The sequence below is a fragment of the Cervus canadensis genome, chromosome 1, assembly GCF_019320065.1.
Source record: "Cervus canadensis isolate Bull #8, Minnesota chromosome 1, ASM1932006v1, whole genome shotgun sequence".
Taxonomy (NCBI): domain Eukaryota; kingdom Metazoa; phylum Chordata; class Mammalia; order Artiodactyla; family Cervidae; genus Cervus; species Cervus canadensis.
In genome coordinates, this window is record NC_057386.1 from 37,775,728 (window position 1) to 37,783,052 (window position 7,325).

Genomic DNA, 7,325 nt, shown 5'->3' on the forward strand with positions numbered 1-7,325 from the left:
ATATATACACATGTGTCCATGCTCCCCCAAACCTTCCTCCCATCCAGGCTGCCATGTAACATTGAGCAGAGTTCCAGAGTTCTATACTCTGAGTAGGTCCTTGTTGGTTATCCATTTTATTTATCTTTGTTTTTGTTTTTCTTATTCTTTCTTGGTTATCCATTTTGAATAGAGCAGTGTGTACATAACCTTTCTAAAGCCCCTAACTATCCTGTCAGGGGTCTTGTATTATAATTTTTGCCTTGTCCGCAGAAGGAGGCTGGGCTCCCTCCCCGGGGAAAAGGGCAGGAGTGGTCAGTAGCTGCAAGGTGGCTTTGCTCTTTCACTGACCGTCCACAGAAGGGCCACTCAACCTGGTCCTTCCAGGGGGCAGGGGAGGGGGAAGCATCACACAGTGCCTGCCATGTGGCCCTTAGCCCAGCAGGCAGGGCTGGCAGATGGAAACACGGCCCAGTTGGGAAGTACAGGCATCAGGGGCACACTGGTGAGAAGCTGACTCAGGTGGGGGTGAGGGTTGCAAACACTTCACAGAGAAGATGACATTTGAGGTCATCCACCTCAAAGGATAGTCTGTGAACTTCCCTGCAAATGACAAACCAAATGCAAAGTGGCTTGAGCAGAAAAGGATATCTATTAGCGTTAGCAACCTAACAGTTCCAGGGTAGGTCGGCTTCCAGGCGCTCACTCTCGGGAACGTGTCTGGCGGCTTCATTCTCAGGCCCACTCTCCCCTTGGGTGTGGTGGCAGCAGCAGCCGTAGGCAGCCCCAGGCTTTGGTGATTCAGCCTCCGAAGCAGAAAGTATCTCTTAGTGATTTGAAAGTCTCAGAGGGGCTTTCCACGTGGCTCAGTGGTAAAGAATCCACATGCCAATGCAAGAGACATGGGTTCAGTCCCCGATCTAGGAGGATCCCACATGCTGCAAAGCAACTCAGCCCATGTGCCACAACTACTGAGCCCACGTGCTGCAACTATAGAAAAGTCTGTGCAGCAATGAAGACCCAGCACAGCCAAAAATAAAATAAAAAGGAAAGTCTTAGGGCTGATTCTCAGTGCACCAGCTTGAATGAGGTGCTCTCCCCTGCCCCAACACGTGTAGTTAGGGAGCAGAGCTCATTCTGATATATGCCTACTGGCCCTGAGTCACGTGCCTGCTCCCTCTCAAGATAGAATCTCGAACCACACCTGACCTCAGGGCTAGAGACTAGGGAGAGATGATTTCCCTGAAAATCAGAATGCTGCCTCCAGAAGAAAGGGAGTAAGTGTTAAAAGCTGCAATTACAGAACTCCTCCGCAGGCTGTTTTCCCCAAAGGGAGGAGCCTTGTGGTTAGGAGGAATAGCACGTGCAGGGTTTAAAGGTCATGAAAGGTTTAGTTAGGAGTCAGACTACCTACTGAGGGGTTTAGATTCATCACCTGGGACAGAAGTCCCCAAAGAACAAGATATCACATAAGATATGACTATTTTGCACATCATACGAAATGCTGGGCTAGATGAAGCACAAGCTGGAATCAAGATTGCCAGGAGAAATATCAATAACCTCAGCTACGCAGATGATACCACCCTTACGGCAGAAAGTGAAGAGGAACTAAAGAGCCTCTTGATGAAAGTGAGAGAGGACAGTGAAAAAGCTGGCTTAAAACTCAACATTAAAAAAACGAAGATCAGGGTTATAGCGAGTGTGGACGTGTTTTGTGTTGCTGTCTAGATGCGTCAGTAGGAGAGTGGATAGATGTACATGGCAGAAGGATGTTATCATTAAGTCAGATGCACTTGACACCCTGTTACTGGAGAAGCAAGGAAATTATATTGCATCCTATGGCTCAGAGAAAGATGACTATGAATATTGCATGTCTGAGTATTTGAGAATGAGAGGAATCTACTGGGGTCTGACCGTAATGGATCTCCTTGGACAACTACATTGCATGAATAGAGAAGAAATTCCAACATTTATTAAGTCTTGTCAACACGAGCGTGGTGGAATAAGTGCTAATATTGGACATGATCCTCATCTTTTGTATACTCTTATGCTGTTCAGATACTTACTATGATAGTATTAACGTTACTGACACAAATAAAGTTGTGGAATGTGTTCAGTGTCTACAGAAAGAAGATGGTTCTTTTGCTGGAGATACTTGGGGGAAAACTGATATAAGATTCTCTTTTTGTGCGATGGCAACTTTGGCTCTATTGGGGAAGTTGGATGCTACTAATGTGGAAAAGGCAATCGAATTTGTTTTATCATGTATGAACTTTGATGGTGGATTTGGTTGCAGGCCAGGTTCTGAATCCCATGCTGGGCAGGATTCTTGTCTATTACTAGTCAGTTGCACCAAGTAAATTCTGATTTACTCCGTTGGTGGTTTTGTGAACAACAGCTTCCATCAGGCGACTCAATGGAAGGCCAGAGAAGTAACCAGAAGTATGCTATTCATGGTGGGTGTTGGCTTTCCTAAAGATAATTGAAAGGCTTCATTGGATTGATAGAGAAAAACTCTGCAGTTTCATCCTTGCATGTCAAGATGAGGAAACAGGAGGATTTGCAGATAGGCCAGGAGATATGGTAGATCCTTTTCATACTCTGTTTGGAATTAGTGGATTGTCACTTTTGGGAGAAGAACAGATTAAACCTGTTAGCCCTGTTTTTGGCATGCCTGAAGTATTTTGGAGAGTGAATGTTCAGCCTGAACTAGTGAACTAGGTTAGATCACTTGATGGAGAAGTTGGTTAATATAGTTTTTGGTATGTTTTAACCTTTCAGTAGTTGAAGTGCTTAACAAACTTAATGACTACCATGTTAATATTGTGTACAGGAATTGTGTTAATTTTAATAAATTATATAATTATACATATTGTAAATTGAGATCGTTATTGTATCTTTCCTTCTGGAATGCGTTACTCTGATTTTTTTGTTGTTGTTTATGCTTCAGTGTATTTGTTTTCTTGTATGTCTTCATAAGAGCAAACTTGAACTCTGTTTAGCTGATGAGGTCTTGTGTTCTGATTTTCCCATGTACTCCCTTGATATGTTGTACATAACTATAGTTAACGTAAATTGGTCTTTGTCAGTTAGAACATTACTGATAAAGAGTTGATGAACCCCATAGGAATTAAAAGATGAAACAAAAATAAATGGCTGATATTTGGGAATTAAAAAAAAACAAAACTAAGATCATGGCATCCCATCCCATCACTCCATGGCAAATAGATGGAGAAACAATGGAAACAGTGAGAGACTTTATTTTTTGGGGCTCCAAAATCACCGCAGATGGTGACTTTAGCCATGAAGTCAAAAGACGCTTGCTCCTTGGAAGAAAAGCTATCTATGCCCAACCTAGACAGCATATTAAAAAGCAGAGACGTTACTTTGCCAACAAAGGTCCATCTAGTCAAACCTGTGTTTTTTTCAGTAGTCATGTATGAATGTGAGAGTTGGACTATAAAGAAAGTTTAGCACCGAAGAACTGATGATTTTGAACTGTGGTGCTGGAGAAGACTCTTGAGAGTCCCTTGGACGGTAAGATCAAACCAGTCAGTCCTAAAGGAAATCAGTACTGAATATTCATTGGAAGGTGATGCTGAAGCTGAAAGTCCAATACTTTGGCCACCTGATGCAAAGAGCCAACTCATTGGAAAAGACCCTGATGCTGGGAAAGATTGAAGGCAGGAGGAGAAGGGGACAACAGAGGATGAGATGGTTGGATGGCATCACCAACTCAATGGACAAGAGTTTGAGCAAGCTCCAGGAGTTGGTGATGGACAGGGAAGCCTGGAGTGATGCAGTTTATGGGGTAGCAAAGAGTCGGACACATCTCAATGACTGAACCTAACTGAACTAATTTTGTATCAGGGTTCACACCATCCTGTGACCACACCTAGATCTGAGACGCCACCCCACAAATTAAGTTACAGAAAAATGAAAGCACCACAATAATTTGTCCATTCTTGTCAATAGGAACCGCGCCCTGAGAAGCTGACACCAAGGAGCCGACAGATAAGATAAGCAATCGGATAGGTGCAATTACCAGCTTTACAACTGTAACCACATGCCTTCCTCTAGCAATTGGAAGCACGTGGGAGAGTGATGTCACCGACCCAGTCCAGATGCTGTCGCAGACCTATCCTTCTGAGAGGCAACCTGAAACATTGTGCACCCCCAGCTTACCTCCTGCGGGAAGGGCAGTGCTCGCCTGGAGACACGTGCCAATTACAGGAAGCTAAATCTGACTCTGAAAAAGTGCCTCCACTGGACTCTCCTTTCAGTCATTTCGTCATTCAACTGACATTCACATAAGGCCTATGTGCCAGGCATTCTGCCAGGCGCTTGAGATACAACAGGAGCAAAAAGACCAAAATTCTTGCTCCTGTGGAGCTTGCACATATTAGGGAAGAGCGGACAATGCATGAAACAAATCTGTAAAATTAGAAGGAGGTGAGTACAAGGAAAACAAAGCAGAGAAGGGGGAGGGGGAGACTGGGGTAGGCAGTCTGCAGAGTCGAACGGGCGAGTGAGGGAAGGTCTCCTTGATGAAGCAACGTGGGAGCAGAGACCGGGGAAGGAGGTCTCTGAGGGAATGACCATGGACATCTGGGTAGAGGGAACAGCAAGTCAAAGCAAGGGGGCAGAGGAAGGTTAGTGGGGTCAGAAAGGAGTGGGCAGGAGGAGAAGCACAGAAGAGAAGACACGCACACTTGCATCTCATCTCCTTCAGATGTTCTCGATTTTTCTCAACTCCATGAAGATAGAGACAAGGAAGTTGGCACCCTCTCCCTCTCTTTTTTTTTGGCCATGCCACATAGCAGGCAGGATCCTAGTTCCTCTGCACTGGAGGCACAGAACTCTAACCACTGGCCCGCCAGGGAACTCCAGACACCTTCTTGATTTCTCCCTGCAGAGGTGTCTGTGTGAGCAGCTCTCCTAAAGGATGGGGCAATCAGAGGGACTTACATGGAGGCAAAGCAGATGAATGAGTCTCAAAAGCCCCGAAGCGTGTCATCACCCCAGGGAACATCTCACTGACCTCTCTAGGAAGGTCCCAACTGTGGTGCTGGAGAAGACTCTTCTTGCAGTCTGCACTCTCTTGCACTCTCCTTGCACTCCAAGACTCTTCTTGCACTCTCCTTGGTCTGCAAGGAGATCAAACCAGTCAATCCTAAAGCGAATCAGTCCTGAATATTCATTGGAAGGACGGATGCTGAAGCTGAAGTTCTAATCCTTTGGCCACCTGATGTGAAGAGCTGACTCACTGGAAAAGACCCTGATGCTGGGAAAGATTGAAGGTGGGAGGACAAGGGGTTGACAGAGGATGAGATGGTTGGATGGCATCACCGACTCAATGGACATGAGTATGAGCAAACTCCAGGAGATGGTGAAGGATAGGGTAGCCTGGCATGCTATAGTCCATGGGGTTGCAAAGAGTCGGACATGACTAAGTGACTAAACAACAACAAAAGCAAGGTCCCACCTCCTGTCTTGGTTCCCAGCTTGCTCTCCTCCCCTCCCCTTGCCTTGCAATCCCTTGACTTCCCTCCCCAGAGGTGCCTCTAGATCCTGCCTTTGCATAGCTTAAGACAGATCCTTGTCTTTGCAAAACTAAGGACTACCCCCTGGTGGGGGGTGAGGGGTGGGGGTGGGGAATCTCTCTTCTTCATAATCCAAAAACTCCAGCAGGGATTTGGGATTTTTTTTTTTTTTTTTAGACTTAGGAGTTTTTCTTTCTCCTTTCTCTCTTTTGTCTCCATCCATGGATGAGAACTAGGCAGAAATGTATTTTCCCACCAGTACAAATGGTGCCTACACATACACCAAATTTTGTCTCTCCCTTTCTCTCATACACATTTTTCAAGGTGATAACTGTCATTTTCTCTGTATATAGCAATTTTTGTCATCTTAACAGGAATTCTTTTTTTTTTTTTTTTTGAAGGAAAAGTGAGTATGAGTAACCTAACTCTGGAGGGTTTCATTTACATAGTACCCTGGAGTTGTGCAGGGCACAACTTGCACAGCTGTATGAGGCAACTTTCATGACTTCAGGAGACAGACACAGGCAGGCAAATAGGTCATTGAACCCCTGCTCCTGGTCCTTTGCTAAAATAGTGCCTTTCCCCGCAGTGAAAATAGAGTCCTAACCACTGGATAGCCAGGGAATTCCCAGGAACGCCTCTCTTTGGTTAGAGGGGAGGGAGTGGAGGACTTTTGATGTGGTTTTCTCTTGAACTAGGGAAGTCTTCTCTTTCTTTTCCCCTTTCATCTCTGCTTCTCCTTCAGGCAGCTCCTGGAGCATCTTCTTGCACAAGAAGGTCACATTCTTTACATTCTTTGTAGGGCAGATCGCAGACTTATCAGGGGGCAAAAGCCACCACCATAGCTGTAAATCTTTCTCTATGAAGGGGAGAGGAGGGGGAAAAGGAGAAGAGAAAGGAGGGAGGGGCAGTAGCGTTTGCCCTATTTTTGTCCCAAGGCCGCTCCCATTCCCACCTTGCTGGCCTCTGAATTTGTAGGTTCTCTGTACTCTAAGACAGAATACACTTAACAGCTGCCTGGTGCTAGGTATCCCCTCCTGTCCTGGTGTCTCAGATGGTAAAGAATCTGCCTGCAGTGCAGGAGGCCCGTGTTTGTCTCCTGGGTCGGGAAGTTCCCCTGGAGAAGGGAATGGCTATCCACTCCGGTATTCTTGCCTGGAGAATTCCATGACAGAGAAGCCTGGCGGGCTACAATCTTTGGGACCATGTGGTCCCAAAGAGCGACTAACACTTTCACTTTTTCAGCCCCTCCTTACCAATCTCCTTGCCTGTTTTTCAGCTCAGTTATGATTTGTTCTCTCCTCCCTCCCCACTCTTTTTATTTCTTTTCTTCTCCTCTTTCTTTCCTTCTTTTTCTCTTCTTTTAAGGTATTTTGTTCTGTCATGTCCATGTGTCCTAGAAAGGGGGCTTAGAGGCACTGCTTCAGACCCCCATGGCAGTCTGTGGTAAGGTCCTGCCCCAAAGGCCAGTCATCCTGGGGAAATGAAAAGCAGGCACTTCTCTTCCCCAAAGGACCAGACTTCATCCTGGCCTGGGTGCTTCTGCTGGCTTGTGGTGACATGCTGTGACTAAGCCAGGGTTGTGATGAGTCACCCACAGCAGGAAAGATGCCCTTGCTCCCCACCCCTTCCCAGAGCAGGCCCAGGGGCATGTGAAATGGGTCTGGAAGAGGTGTGTTATTCATACAAGACCATAAAACCCAGGGCTGACTGATTTTTAAAAAATGTTTATTTCTGCCATCCTTCCTCTACTCCGCTCAACCCATCTCCTGTCTTTCCTATCCCCAGAAGTCTGAGGACATA

At 45.9% G+C, this 7,325-nt stretch overlaps 1 pseudogene; it reads left to right on the top strand.

The window, feature by feature from the left end:
* The first annotated feature begins 403 nt into the window (after positions 1 to 403).
* On the top strand, positions 404 to 2,863 carry LOC122428479 (annotated as a pseudogene).
* Positions 2,864 to 7,325: the final 4,462 nt, after the last annotated feature.